At 37.6% G+C, this 13,936-nt stretch overlaps 1 protein-coding gene across 8 annotated transcripts in view; it reads right to left on the bottom strand.

The window, feature by feature from the left end:
* The window catches only part of PIK3C2G (phosphatidylinositol-4-phosphate 3-kinase catalytic subunit type 2 gamma), a 354,168-nt gene that overhangs the window by 273,555 nt on the left and 66,677 nt on the right, over positions 1-13,936 (bottom strand). For 4 of the 8 annotated variants that reach the window (XM_065030454.1, XM_065030409.1, XM_065030423.1 and 1 more), the window contains 4 exons: positions 9,229-9,409; positions 2,596-2,712; positions 1,750-1,936; positions 703-773 (listed from right to left, as the gene is read on the bottom strand). The gene's annotated coding sequence lies outside the window, so the exon portion shown is untranslated. Of the gene's footprint in view, positions 1-702; positions 774-1,749; positions 1,937-2,590; positions 2,713-9,209; positions 9,410-13,936 lie in introns of all 8 variants that reach the window. The other 4 variants (XM_065030418.1, XM_065030425.1, XM_065030441.1 and 1 more) reach the window with 4 other exon arrangements.

Here is a 13,936-nt window from a genome sequence, read left to right as displayed (position 1 = left end):
TTTCCCCTGAGGTTCAAGTATTTTATCATTTTAATAATATTCCATTTTCCTGTTGCATTCATTTTTAAAAAATCTTTTGTATTAGCTCTCAGTATTATAATTCCTTCAAAATTCCTCTGGAGGGCACTATTACCATAACTATACAATTAGCTACAGATGGATGTAATAGAGATAAACACTAAATAGCCTTGTTGGCAGGAGGCAGAGTGTCTTTTAACCAAGACAGCTTTTTTACTGCTGCCTGGGTTTTTATGCTGCTTTTGAGGGTATACAGAAATCTTAGCAAGAAAGGGAATTCAGAAATTCTTATTGTAGAGGATTTTGGAAGGGATGGGGGGGACATATTGTTTTTTCTTCCAGTCAGCATCTTTTTAGCAAGTACTAGAATTCAGCTTATCCTTCAAAGGCTTTGCAAAAGCCATATTATCGAGGCATGGCATGATTTGAGACAGTTTGGGTTGGAAAGGAATGGAAAAACTGATTTTCTTGCGGACTCTTCTTGGTCTCTGTGGCCACTCCTGTACCCTTGAGGCTGGACCAGCTACTGTGAGGCCTGTACTCCACTCTCTTCCTTTCACCAGAGCTGCTCTGTTCCACAGTGCAGAGCAAGGTCATCTGTTCCTCCAGGATTTAGAAAAGCCTGCCCAACATAAGGAGAGGGAAGTTTAATATTTTGGAGCTAGGAAAGAGATTGTGACATACCAGGTTTCTTATTAGCTGTGTGTTTTCCGGAACTGAAAGAAAGTCAGAAATGAGCTCACAGGACAACTTTTCTGAAAACAAAATAAACTCATGAAAGCATGGAAACGTCAACTTTAAAGCAAACCCATACGTCTAATCCGGTCGCCCTCTTGTGATCATGCAGTGTATATCACGATCATTTTATCTGACTGCTCTGAAATTTTGTAGGGTGAACTGCAACCCTCAGAGTTCAGGTTTTGAGTTTGTTTAGTTTTTTTCCCACTGCATATTCTGGGAAACGTCGTAATTATATACAAAAATTATTTTCTTTACTTTGATTTTACTACTTCCTCTTTTTTTTCCTTTCATGACTTGCACATGTAGCTGTTTAATTTATTTTCCAGTTAGACTGGAAATTATTCAAGTAGGTGCAATACTTGTGTGAGGGATTTTATATCAACTAACACAGCAAGGTTATAATAAAGATGAGGGTCTAGGGATACTATATGGTATAGCAGAAAATGATACTGATATAATGTGTTTTTAATTAGGCCATCAAGCAAAGAATATAAGAGGGAAGTGATATTTCTGTTATGGCAGGAATTATATACAACAAACTAATACTACTGAGGAAGTCGCAATAGATATAACTAAAATGAAAACTATTAGAATAAAAATAAATAGTGATTTTGAATTAACTTCTTGTGAACTTAAGTTTGGACCTGTATCGATATTTTCATTAATAAAAATTATCCTTGCTCTTTTTCATTGATCCCTTACCCAATTCAACCTGAATTCTCTGTTACTAATTATCACCTAATGCAAAGACAGTCCCCCATACTTCTGTTTTACTTCAGGATCTTTCCCTTTGCCTGACATCTGCATTGCCGCAATGAACACTGAACTCTCACAGCTCCCCCTCCTTATCACCAGCCTTCAACAGCAATTGAACCATTTTGTTTAAGATTTAAAGATTTTTCAAAACATAAAAGCAAATGACATGAACTTTTCAAATAGATCTAAGAGGGAGAAAAAAAAAATGATAGGTCAGATTTTGGGTATACTAACCTTGACACTGTCCTTTTAAAGTACTCCCCAGGCAGCTTTAACTTTTGCAACCAGCACTCAAGAATCCGCACACCCCAGGGCCCAGTCAGCTTGGCAGGATGACAGAGGTCAGCATTTCACACGAATGAACAATTTCTCCAATATATAAGGGCAAGCATTCAGCTCGCTCTCTCTCTTTTCACCTGTCCTTTAAAGTTTAAACCGAGACCATCATAGGTACTGTGCACAATGCAATGAAAATCCCTCTTTCTATTAACCCTTTGAACCCTTATAATGAGAAGTGATACCCTTACAATTTTAAACCGTGAGACAGAAGCCACAGAAGGGCTCCTCTTCCCACCTGCCCCCCATACCAGCTTCTTCTTCTTATGCAATTTCCCTCACAAACAAACCCTCATTACCTCTCTAATTCAATCACTGAGGATAAGAAACTCTTGATGTTCTTACAGAGCATACAAAGCACATGCACCTGGTGGGGCCAAGTGGGAGGAGTACTTTGACCAGATTCACTTTTTGGATTATAATAATAAATTTCTTTATGCTTTGAATGTGACTGGGTAAGAACAACATGGTTTTCACTTGCATGTAAAACTATTTTTGGGTGGGAGAGGGAACCTCCGTACAGTAATGTGGTTCAGGAAACCACCACACAGAACTTGCAGTGAGGCCAAATAAAACCGACTACAGAAACTGAAACCTTTTTAGCGATTCCTAATGAAGGCACTAGGCAATATGCACAAATTTTAGTAAAGCCAAAAGGGTTGGGGGTTAAGTGATCACAAATCTGCATACTATAATTAAAGACACAACTCTTCAGTCCTAAGAAACCAAAAGCACATACCTTACCTGTAATTAGTTGGATGGTCTGAGCTGGCATAGAAACTCAGTTATACACTCAAATTGTCTGGACAATTCTCAGAATGCACCTGTGTGACTTTGGTTCAAGCTTGCTGCTGAAGGAAACTGGGAAAGAGAAAACAAATGGAAGCCTAGATAAGGAAACCTGCATTAGCTTCGCTGTGCTGTTACATAGCTAGCCAGTTTCTGAGCTCCCAAAATTCAAAACTCAGATCAGATTTGCTTTAAACTGATATGTGTTTTTTACTTTAAAAAAAAAAAAAAAAAAAAAGCCATTCAGAAACAAGTATCTTGGCAGCAATTAAACATAAAATAACTATTTAGCAAGATTCAATTAAGACAGATTAGATAGATTAAGAAGTCTAAGAAAATACTAAAATGAAGTGTAGAATTTACTAACTACTTGACAGCCCTTAGGTTGGCCATAAAATAATTTCGTGGGCCCTGGTACCATGTGCTGGTGTGTGCCATGCCATATTTCTGCACATAAGAAGAGCACCCAGGGGGCAGAAACAATTGTGACTGCAAAACAAACCCATGCCTCCTGAGCTCTGAACAGTTGCAAGAGCCTTTATGGTCACTGCTTTTATACCCCCAAAAAATGCTTTAAGCAGAGAAAATCATGGAAGGGCCATGAGACTCGAATTCATGACAAGAAAGAGTTAAGAAATTCTGAGATTCTAACAGTCCAAGTTGTCCCAACCTCAATGTCACTTAGAAGATCAGGTACCTAAAATGTTAAGATGTGCAGGATTCACCATAAAGCCTGCACTTTCACCACACAAAGCACCACTTTGCCTTTTCTAGCCAGAAGACTGCAACTGAGTAAGCTACAGTGAAGCACCAGATACACACTTAATGAGACATATATACCAAATGAAGAAACATGGAATGGCAGATGGTGCCCCTTTTAGCTAACAAGAGAGAAGCTTAAGCCATTCTGATGTTGACAGGCCTACAGAGATACTAGACAGTGAAGAAAACTGTCGTGCATTGCATTTTTTTTTTTTATGCAAGCATTTTTGTTTTCTTTTTATTGCTCTTTATCTCATCTGAAACATAAGCTCCAATGAACTGCTGAAGTTCATTTACTGTCTTTCTCGGTCCCATATCATTGAACCATTTTGTTGCACCACTGAAATATTTGGACAAGGCAAGAGATACCTTGTGGCTAGACACAGCTTGTTGAAAGAGAACTGGAACACTCAAAACAAGAAGCCCTTATGGAAATACTCTTTGGTTTTCTTTTTTTTCTCTTTGAGTGATATTTTTTAGAAATTTTGCAGAAAGAATAGTGGGGTTTCAGGGCCCCCTTGTTCCTCCATTTGCCAGAAGGCAGAAGCTTATGATCTATCCGTATCTCTGAGGGCTGAATTTCAGCTCAAATTCCCTGGAGCTTGGCCTGAAATGGATGTTGCTTCAGTGAATTCAATTTTCCAGGGTATTAAGAACTGAGAAAGTATAATAGATGATAGGCACTAAGGGTAGAATTCTAGCTCCACTGGAGGTTAATGGGGCTTTCTGACACCAACTTCAGGTAGGCCAGGATTTCACCCCAGCTTCAGGAAGCAGAGCAGAATAATGTTATAGAAGATTTAAACATTTATTGTGTAAGGCTGGGTTTGGTAGTAAAATGTGAATGATGATACTGACTTTGCTTGTAAAACTCTTCAAAAGTTATGGCAGGAAAGCACTACTTGACAGTGTGGTATTAGGGATATTCCACTGCAAGACTGAAAGAAATCAAAACTGTTTCTAAAAATTGCTATTTTAAGCATATTAAGACTTCGAAGGGTTTAGCCCTAAAGCTACATTCTCTCTTCAAATCCATTATGGAGAGGAAAAATGAGCCTTCTGAACAAATGATGGATTTTTATATTCCTTTCAAAGTGGAAGGCACTTGAACAACACAAAATAGTCCACATTCTCAACAGTCCCAATTTGTCACATCCCAAACACATTTTCCATAGCAGAGGCACAGCACTACAGCAGAAGAAAACATTTCATATAATGTAGTGGGGCAACATCATCACTTAGAGCCTCCACAGCTGGGCAGACAAAATGCCACTGGGACTGGAGACCAACAATCTCAGCAGTCTTTCTTTGGCCTGCCATGGTCAGGGCTCCTGTGAGATTTGTTGTAAATCCATTTCCATCTCCCATTTTCCAGTTGGCTCACCTCCCTCTCTACTTACAGCTGAGGAAGGTTTTTAATATACATTTTGCTCTGAAAGTCTCTGAAAACTTAGATACTTGATATTGTATCTACGGAGATACTTCTTACTGTGTTTCTTCTCTCTGTTTCAGGGATGTGTTTTATGAGTCATCTATAACGGTGGTCTAAAGCTTCACTGTAGATTTTAAAGTGCTAATGTAGCACAAGTAAAAAACATTTAAAACTGATGTAGCTTGAGGTCAATCACAAATTTATTGGAAGCACATTTGGTCACTTAGTAAGGAATTATCAACTGCTAACATTCATTTTGACAACTAAAAAACCACTTTTGATGTATAAGAGGTTTTTGATCCTCTGTCTTATCCTCAGAGAGGAAAATGAGGAGTAATGTAGAAGAAATCTGCCTTTAATTCCAACTCACATAAAATTTCATTGGTCTGGATATTTTACCTTGACCTTAGTGGTATGAAAACGAATTAAGATATAGGCTGTCTTAATACTACCAGACATAGGGAAGAAAGAAAATTAAGAAAGAAAAATGGCAATAAAGAAAGCAGGCAAAGCTGTGTGGCAATGGATCAAAAAATTGGGAGCAAAGGAAAGAACAGCAAATAAGCAGGGGAGAAAAAGAGACAAAGTCATCAGAGAGGGCAGCAGAGGATGGAAAAAGAAATAAGCAGAGAAAGGAAGGCGTTATCTAAAGAAGAAGTGCATTGGAGACAAAAAAAATATTTAAACAGAGTAGAGATGTCACAGAAATAGAAAACAAAGCTGTAGAGAGAAAACTGATAAATTATGAAAATGGAATACAAAAGAGAATAAGGAAAGCAAAGGAGCTAAAACAGAGAAAGATAATAGAAAAAGACAACACCTCTGAGAGCACAGTTAATTCCAGTCAGGAGGTGGCTTGAGGCCTATCTTTAGTGGACCAAATTCTCAGGGAGATAAGAAAATAGAAAAAAATGTCTAACACCTCCTCAAGCCCATAGGCTACCATAGGTTCTAGATAACACCATTACAAGCTGCCTTTCAATGCCTTTAAGCTTTCTATGAGCTACCTGGATTTCTAACTTCAACCAAAACTGATTTTGAAGGGTTTATCCTTTTTTTTGTTGTTGTTTTGGTTTGGTTTTAAATTGCTTTTTCAGTAATGCTGCCCCAGCTACGCTCTTTTAGCTCCCCAAAAGTTAATTAGCAATCAGAAAAAAACTTCCAGCTCCAATACCAGGTCTGCCAAACTGGGTCCCATTTCAGTATTAAAATACTTGGCCAGAATGTAGAAGTCTTACAGCCATGACTGCAATGCTTTTGAAAGTGGACTTGATTCTATTGTTCCAGCATTTGTACTATTTTTTTTTTTTTAAAAAAAAAAAAAGCTAAGTTCAGCAATCAGCTTCGGCAAAGCAGGCCCTTAGCAAGAACCCTTCCCACTCCATTCTTTGCTGTGAAGAGAGGAAAGCAAACCAGATTTGCAGCACTAATGAAGTACTTCAAGAACTAACAGTATGCATGTGAATGTGATGCTGTTAAATGTGGTTCTTTAAGAGATCCTGATTAGCAGCCATCTTGCTGAAAAGAGTGACAAAACCATTACTCTTGCTGTTTGGGATTTTGAGCTAAGCAATGCCATACCAATTGGTGCACTGTACTAACATAGCTTTAACTATCACAGTGTATTTTCTAAATAATAGGTGAGATTTAGGGGCAGGAGGGTAACTAATTAAGATTTTCTTTCCTCCTTGTATAAAACTCTGATTGGAGTGGCTCACGCTGGGACTCCACACACAAGGGTGAAGCTCCCTGTTTCAGTGACATCTGTTATGCATTAGTACAGCTAAAATGGATGTCTTCCTATGTGAAAGCAGATTTATTAATAGGATAAAGTCTGTTTCACTCACTAGACCCAGTTCTGGAAGTGCAGGAAGACTCAGCTAGGTTTTGAGCGTAGATGAACTTGCACCATTCTCATGGTGAACAACCCTGGATGGAGGTAACTATGGATTTTACAGCTCAGTTTCTGTTCTTTGTTCTTAATCTTTCAAACCTAAAACCTTCTATGAGAATGTAAAACTTGCTAGAGTACTTTTCTCCACCAGGAAAGTTTCTAAACTCTGTGGTGGGCTGCCGAATCAAAACCGAAGAAAGCACCCCAGGGGATGATCATGCTGAAGCAGAGTGGGGAAGCAGCAATGCAGTCTTTCTTTTATTCTAGAGGACTTTGAGAGCAAACAAGAAAACAAAAGCATTTCAGCTAGTGTAGAAAAATACTTTTGAACATTTTTACATGAAGCAAGCATTTTATGAAAAGGAAACGAGATAAGGATTGCAGCCCTGATCACTGAACTGAGGGTTTAACATGAGAAAACTCAGGCAAGTGAAAAATTACAAGCATGATCCGTAAAATATCCTGACAGCTGGACACAAAGTAAGCCACACTACTCAAAGTCCAAGAAGATAATCCAACTGTGCAACTGGAGCTGTTCAAATTGCCTGACACAGAAGATTCAGTGACCAGTTTTTCCCACAAAGAAAACAGGAATGGAGCACCCACTCATAGTCCTTTCTGCTTGTGCTGCTTTAGTCATCCAGCTGACCCACATGTGGCCTCTGAGCTAACGCTTCTTAAAATGTAAGCTTCAAAAATTTTCAGAAGTTTTCTAGTTGTAACATACCAGTGAACCATCAAAGCAATGGACAAAGGGGAACTGCCAAGCATGAAAACCAATCATCACTAAAAACTTTGCTTAACTTTGAGCAGAGTAGGGAGGCCTCAAACACCATAGTTACAGATTTTCAGTTCAAGCAAACAAGATTGTTCACGTCTTCAATAATTACATCTTTAAAATCTATGATTTCCACATCAAATTAAATGATGTATCCCCTCAGTATAGGCTGTGTAAATCTAACCTATCGTAAACTGCCCTCAGTGGTTATCCACAGAAACGAATGCCATCTAGGCTGCTGAGCACCAGACCAGGTACTCACCTCTCCGCCAGGTACACCTCATCTTGAGGAGGTTTCTGCTCGTATATCCACATGTAAATAATTTCAAAATTACTGCTTCCTAAGTTTGGATAAGCATGAAAACCTCACACCCAGACGTACTCATAAAGTGAAGGCTGTTGTGTTACTGAAATTCTTTTGTGCATGTCTCAGTAACCTCTAACAATAAGTGTGTTTACCTGTATTTAAATTGCATGTAGGTTAGATCTGGCAGAGTTTTTTAAAATCCTGATAAAAAGAACCCATTTTGAACCCACTGTCCCCTTATTAACAGGGTTTTAAGCTCTTGTTAAAGGTAATTCTTACAAGAGATGTAAGAGGAAGCAAAGTGGCCACAGCCCAGTACTGTAGAATAAAACAGATCCCAGAAACAGGCTTGCTGTGGTAGAAGTAATCATGAGCACTTAATAAACAAAGAGGACTCAAGTTCAGCAAAGCACATCAGGGCACACCACCGCTGCAGCAAACACCAAGGTCAACCGCTTGGACACTTTCCTAAAAGTATGCACATTTCTCAGCTCTTTGCTGAACAGGGATGAGCTGGTCCCCAAACCAGCAATCCATTACAGTGACAAAGCAGCTCTAAGTATGCCCAGTAACATGCATGACAGCAGCAGGCGTTGAGCTGCAGCCAAATTCTGTCTCTAAGCGAGATAAAATCAGATCCAGGAGGCTAATAAGATAAGGATCAGTGCTCTGTGTGGCAGACTTGGGTGGCAACTTTTAGGTGATTTTTAGGATTTCACCTCTTGACTATTACTTGATTTGCCTTTTTCTGAAGGTAATATAGCCTATTCATTCATCAAAGCACCAGTTTAAGTACGGAAAAAATAAAGGGTATATAGAAAAAGTAAAGGGAAAAAAAAACCCTCTTTATATATTATTTATAATTCAGATATTTTGTAAGAACATTGAGTAGTTATTGCTGTTGTCAATAATATTTTTCTGAAGGTGTTGACTAGCATGATATGGAAGAAGTGTGTGTTAAAGGCAAACTATTAACTGCCTTTCACTCAAGTTCCATTCTACAACAGAGTCCTTTCACAACAGCTGCAAGAGGCAAGTTTATAATTGTAAATAAGACATTATCAGTCACAATGGTACGTATCCCTGTTTATTTTACTGCAAATTCCTGAAGGCAGAGACTATTATTAATGCTAAATATATTAAAATTCAAATTGAATAGCAGAAACGAAAATAAGCAACAAGTGTTTAATAATTAAACTTGAAACCAACACTGCATTGGAAAATGTTGCAAACACCCCTAAGGAAAATTCATACTACAGAAGAACCTAAAAGAAATTGATCAAATGGGCAAAGAAAAAGTTTTCAACTTGGAGATAATACTATATCTTCAATTTATGAGCATGAAATCATGTGCTTACTGGAAAAAAAAATAAAAAATTCAAGCTTCTCTTTTTACCTCTGGCTGAAGAACTGACCTCTTGGGAAGCTTGCCATAGCTTCTCAGTCATTTGCCTAAGGTGACTGCAATCCTGGTAGAGTGTAAATCAGCATAAGTCTTGGTCCTTTTCGTCTCAGCCTGTATCCTCTTGTTTGCTGCTGGCTGACTCACAAGTCTGGTCTCCACCTCTGTTACGAAGTATTGGGTGTGGGTGCACCCTAGGGAAACAAACATCGCCATATGAATGAATACAAGGACTTTCACACCTGTAGGGTGGCAATTAGAGTCCTTTCCACATAAAGGAATAATCTAGAAAATCACATTTGTGAGAGAAATATGGACTGACAGATGATTACAAGTGACAAGGTTTCAACTAAAACACAGAACATAGGTTCTTTTTACAATAGTACCTTGTTAGATCCTCTCTGAAGAGTAAGTCCCTGTTGATAAGCTAAAAAAGTCTGTGAGTCTGACTCAAAATACACCTTTAGACCCAGTTCTCATAACTGGAATTTTTTAATGAGATTTGTCCATATCTATGTGTCAGTTAAGTTTTGTATATGCTTCAGGCAGGTTTTGAAAACCTATTACTATTAATATCATCAGGATCCCCACACCTCCAGCTTCTATTAAAGAAATCAATGCATATCTCATGTTACTGCTGACACCATTAAAAGCAACAGACAAGCACAGTGATGACTGTAGCATGAACACTCTCCTGCAAACAGTCATCATGAAAGCTTTGAAGTTCAGTTAACAGAAATCTTCACAGTTGTGGTGCATAGCTAATTAGTTGTGCCTAATTCATTATATAGAGATAGCAACTTTCCAAAAAATAACAAATAACAGGGATTTTCATTTCTTTATTAGTTTCAATACAGCTAGAAAGATATTTAATGGTATTCACAGCTAGTGAGAATATAAATCTGCCTTGGCCTCAGAAGAAAAGAAAGAAAACAACAAAGTTATTTTAAGAAGATAACAAGATGATTCTTTGAAGTAAATTCATTTTCATGCTAAATAATGAAAAGTTGGTATGAAAATTGTTTAAAAATTTTCTTACTTAATAGAACTTTAGCATTCATAAAAAAAAATGCAGGTTGGAAGGCCAGGAGCTGAAGTGTTTTCAACCCACTAAAGAGGCTTGGTATGGACAATATACACATACTATTGTCCATATATCCATATATTCTTGTTATTGAAAATAAAACTCATCCCAGTACTGAGGAGAATCTCTTTTTGGAAGGACAGTAGTTGCTTTAACTATCCTTTCAGTCTTTGTCATCTCTTTACTGAGTTGCCATTCCCAACACTTATAATTTGACTAGACTTTAACAAACCATACGGAATAACTAAGGCCACTGACTCATTTTACTTCAGCTAAACAAATACCTCTGGGCAACAAAATGCTATATTACCTTCAGAAAAAGGCAAATCAAGTAATAGTCAAGAGGTGAAATCCTAAAAATCACCTAAAAGTTGCCACCCAAGTCTGGCACCCAATGGCACTGGACAGAACTTCAAGAGATCACAGCCCAGTCATTGGATCTACTCCGTGAAATTCCAACACTTGCTCTATGCTTCAGTTCCTCCATTTGCTTGGGGATTGTCGACTGCTGGGGATTGTTGACGGCATGAAAGTGTAAAATACGGCATGAAAGTGTAAAAGAGCAACATACATTTTGGGGGGTGGGGAGAGAGAAGGGAAAGGGAGGACTTTTAAGTACTTGACTAGAAAATTCAGTCCAAGTTCATTAGTAACATGTAAATGATCAAACACGTTATACCAAATGGTACTGGGTAGAGTACCAATTTCTCTTGGTAAAGAAACACTAGAGATTCTTTACTTGTAAGAAGTGATGATTTTTAAGACATGAGCCCAAATACTACACCACATATTCACTATTACCATTATTTATTTATAATGCAGAAGCACTGAAATGTCCGTGTTCTTCACTTTGTATGTGTCTTAATATTTTTATCCTTACTTCACATGTATTTACCACTCCACCATTCCATACACTTAGGAAAATCTATCTCGAGAACTTCTTCCTATCACTGACTTGTGTTCTTTGCCATTTATCATCTATAAGTTTTTTGGTTCCTGTTCACTTTCTTCTGAGAAATTTGGAAGTGATGCTTTTAGGTTTTTTCACTCCTCTGCCTCACTTTTTTGGAAAGTCTGCATGTTCGGTGAAATGAAACAGGCGATGTAAAAAAAAACCACCTTGTGATGATGAAACATTTAGGTTAAAGCAGTTCTGGTTTAAATTAAAACATTGCATTGACAGTGCACAAGCCTCTATGTCCAGCTATAGTCTGATCTCTGTAGGAAAACAGATGTATTAGAGTGTGTTTGGACAGCATCTTTATCAACGGAGCTCTGGGATTACACACATTCAGCAGTTACCATTATCTGCTTCTGCTTGGGTTTCACAAATTTTGGAAAAAGATCAGAAAGTACAAACATATTTGCAGAGTCTCTAGCAATATTATAGTAGAGAAGACTTTACTCGCAAGAGATATGGTTGAGAGGAGGCTCTAACCATATTCCTCCGAGAAAATCTGTTAGAGAAAGAGCTTTATAATTTCTTTCTAGACACTCACAGATGTACATTAGGAAGAAACCAAAAGTGAGTTCGATGATTTTAACAATCAAAACCCAAGAACTGCTCTTTACTGATGAGAAACTCTTCTACTCTTAAGATGCAGATTGTACTTCCCCAGATGTGTTTATGAAAGTATGATATATACTTCTTCCTTATGCAATAATAGTGATTTTCTTGTCCTGTACTTTTCATTTCAACAGTATTTCTTGATTGCCTTCTGAAGAAATAAGACAAGGATTGCACTAAAAACTTCACCAAAATCACTGTCAAATATAATTATTTCAACAGCGGAAAAAAGTTTTTGATGAAAACAGTAAAACTCTGCCTCATCAACAGCAGCTGAAACACAAAGTTCAAGCAACTCCTACATCATGTCCCTAGTTTCAGGTATATCTGGTTCTTCACTTCCATGCCAAGGAAACCCAAGTTCTTAATTTTCATTTCATTTTCTATCACTTCCATTTTCCTGTGAATGCCCAGGGTCATCTTTACCAATGCTACAGATAAATGCCTAGCCCCTTCAGCCTCCTCATTTAGACCATTATCATTCTGATTCAGAGCTTGCAATTCCTTTCCAAAGGTGGATATTTGATCCTCCAACTTCGACACAAGTAGTTCCTGTGCCTGATATTTCATATTAATCCCTCCTCCTAATTCTCTAATAATCGCAAATGCCACATGAGATGGATCTTCAGAGGATAAATTCACTGCTAACATTCCTGCCTGCTTATGAGTCATCACAAGTTAGGGACTAAGAAACTGTAATTGAAAAATGCTTCTCTGCAACTTCTTCTCCTGAAATATTAATATTTTGCCTGGTCAACAAATGATGCTCATGGGATTTCTGTCTTCTCAACATCATCTTACAAGCCAGAAATAAAAGGCTATTGTATCAGAAAGTTGAGGTAAAGCCTATTTTAAGAAGAAAAAACAAGCAGAGAAATTCCTAGGAAAGCAAACTCACTTTTCACAAGTTATCAGAGTTTAATTTTTATTATTACAGCATTCTACAGTGGCACCTAGATGTCTTGCTTTAGATTTGGACCTCATTTTGCCACATACTGCATGAAAATGTGCTAGAGTTAGGTTACTAGTGCTATAGTTAGATTATGGTTGGACTTGATCCTGAGGGTCTTTTCCAACCAAAACGATTCTATGATTTTATGAAATATATGATTCTGAAACATGGTGAAAAAAACAGACCCTTCTCTTTAGAGTCTAAAATCTGCACCAAAACCGACACTCAAGTCAGAAGCAAGGTGAGGGTTAAAACAAAGACCTCTCCAGTCCCACAAGGGATACCCCATTATCCATCCTCCCCCCATGGATTCTGCTATCTTTGCTTAGAATGAGGTTGTATTTTGACAGTGCAAAGCTGATTTTTATGGGACTGTTAGCATAATGCACTATTAAGCCCTAGTGTAAAGACAGAAGAATCTGTGCAGTCTGTGTTGTCACCCAGCTGCTGTTGTTCTGAGCCTCGTCTTTCTCTGTTGTCCTCAGCCTCGATATTCATTGAAACTTTTGATAAAATACCAACACTGAGACATGAGTGATTTGTCATCTTTATACCCTGTAAATGCAGCATAAAAATAAGTTAGACTGATTGAGATTACACTGTTGAGGCAAAACAAAATAGGGATCAAATCCAAACTGACAGCTACATGAATTTTATTAGTTTGAAGAGAAAAATTTATGAAAAAAACCCTAATCCGAAAACCAATAAAGCACTTTGCCAAATATGATGTTATCTGAGACTCGTCATATTAAAAAAAGTTCTATTAAATCCCCTACTTTCAAGTTCAGCATCAAAAACACTCAGTTTAAATGATATTTCTGTCATTTTTTTCTTAACCTTCATGAAAAATTTACTATACCATGCTTAGAATTACTTGAATAATACATATCTTGTTTTAAATTCAAGTTATTACATGCACTTGTAAAAAGCTATTTGATTTGATTTTTTCCTCCCACACCTTAAGCAAAATATGTGACAATTTTGTTTTCTCTTGGGTAACATGTACACGAGCTAACCCATTCCTATGGGATTTTCAATTGCCAGCTAATCCAAAACCATTTCTTTTAGAATTGCATGCTATGAAGTTAATGGACTCAAGGGGCTTTTTTTTTTTCCTT

This window comes from Columba livia, chromosome 1 (genome assembly GCF_036013475.1).
Source record: "Columba livia isolate bColLiv1 breed racing homer chromosome 1, bColLiv1.pat.W.v2, whole genome shotgun sequence".
Lineage (NCBI taxonomy): Eukaryota > Metazoa > Chordata > Aves > Columbiformes > Columbidae > Columba > Columba livia.
Note: the sequence above shows the minus strand (reverse complement) of the source record. Positions and strands in the feature narration are given on the sequence as shown.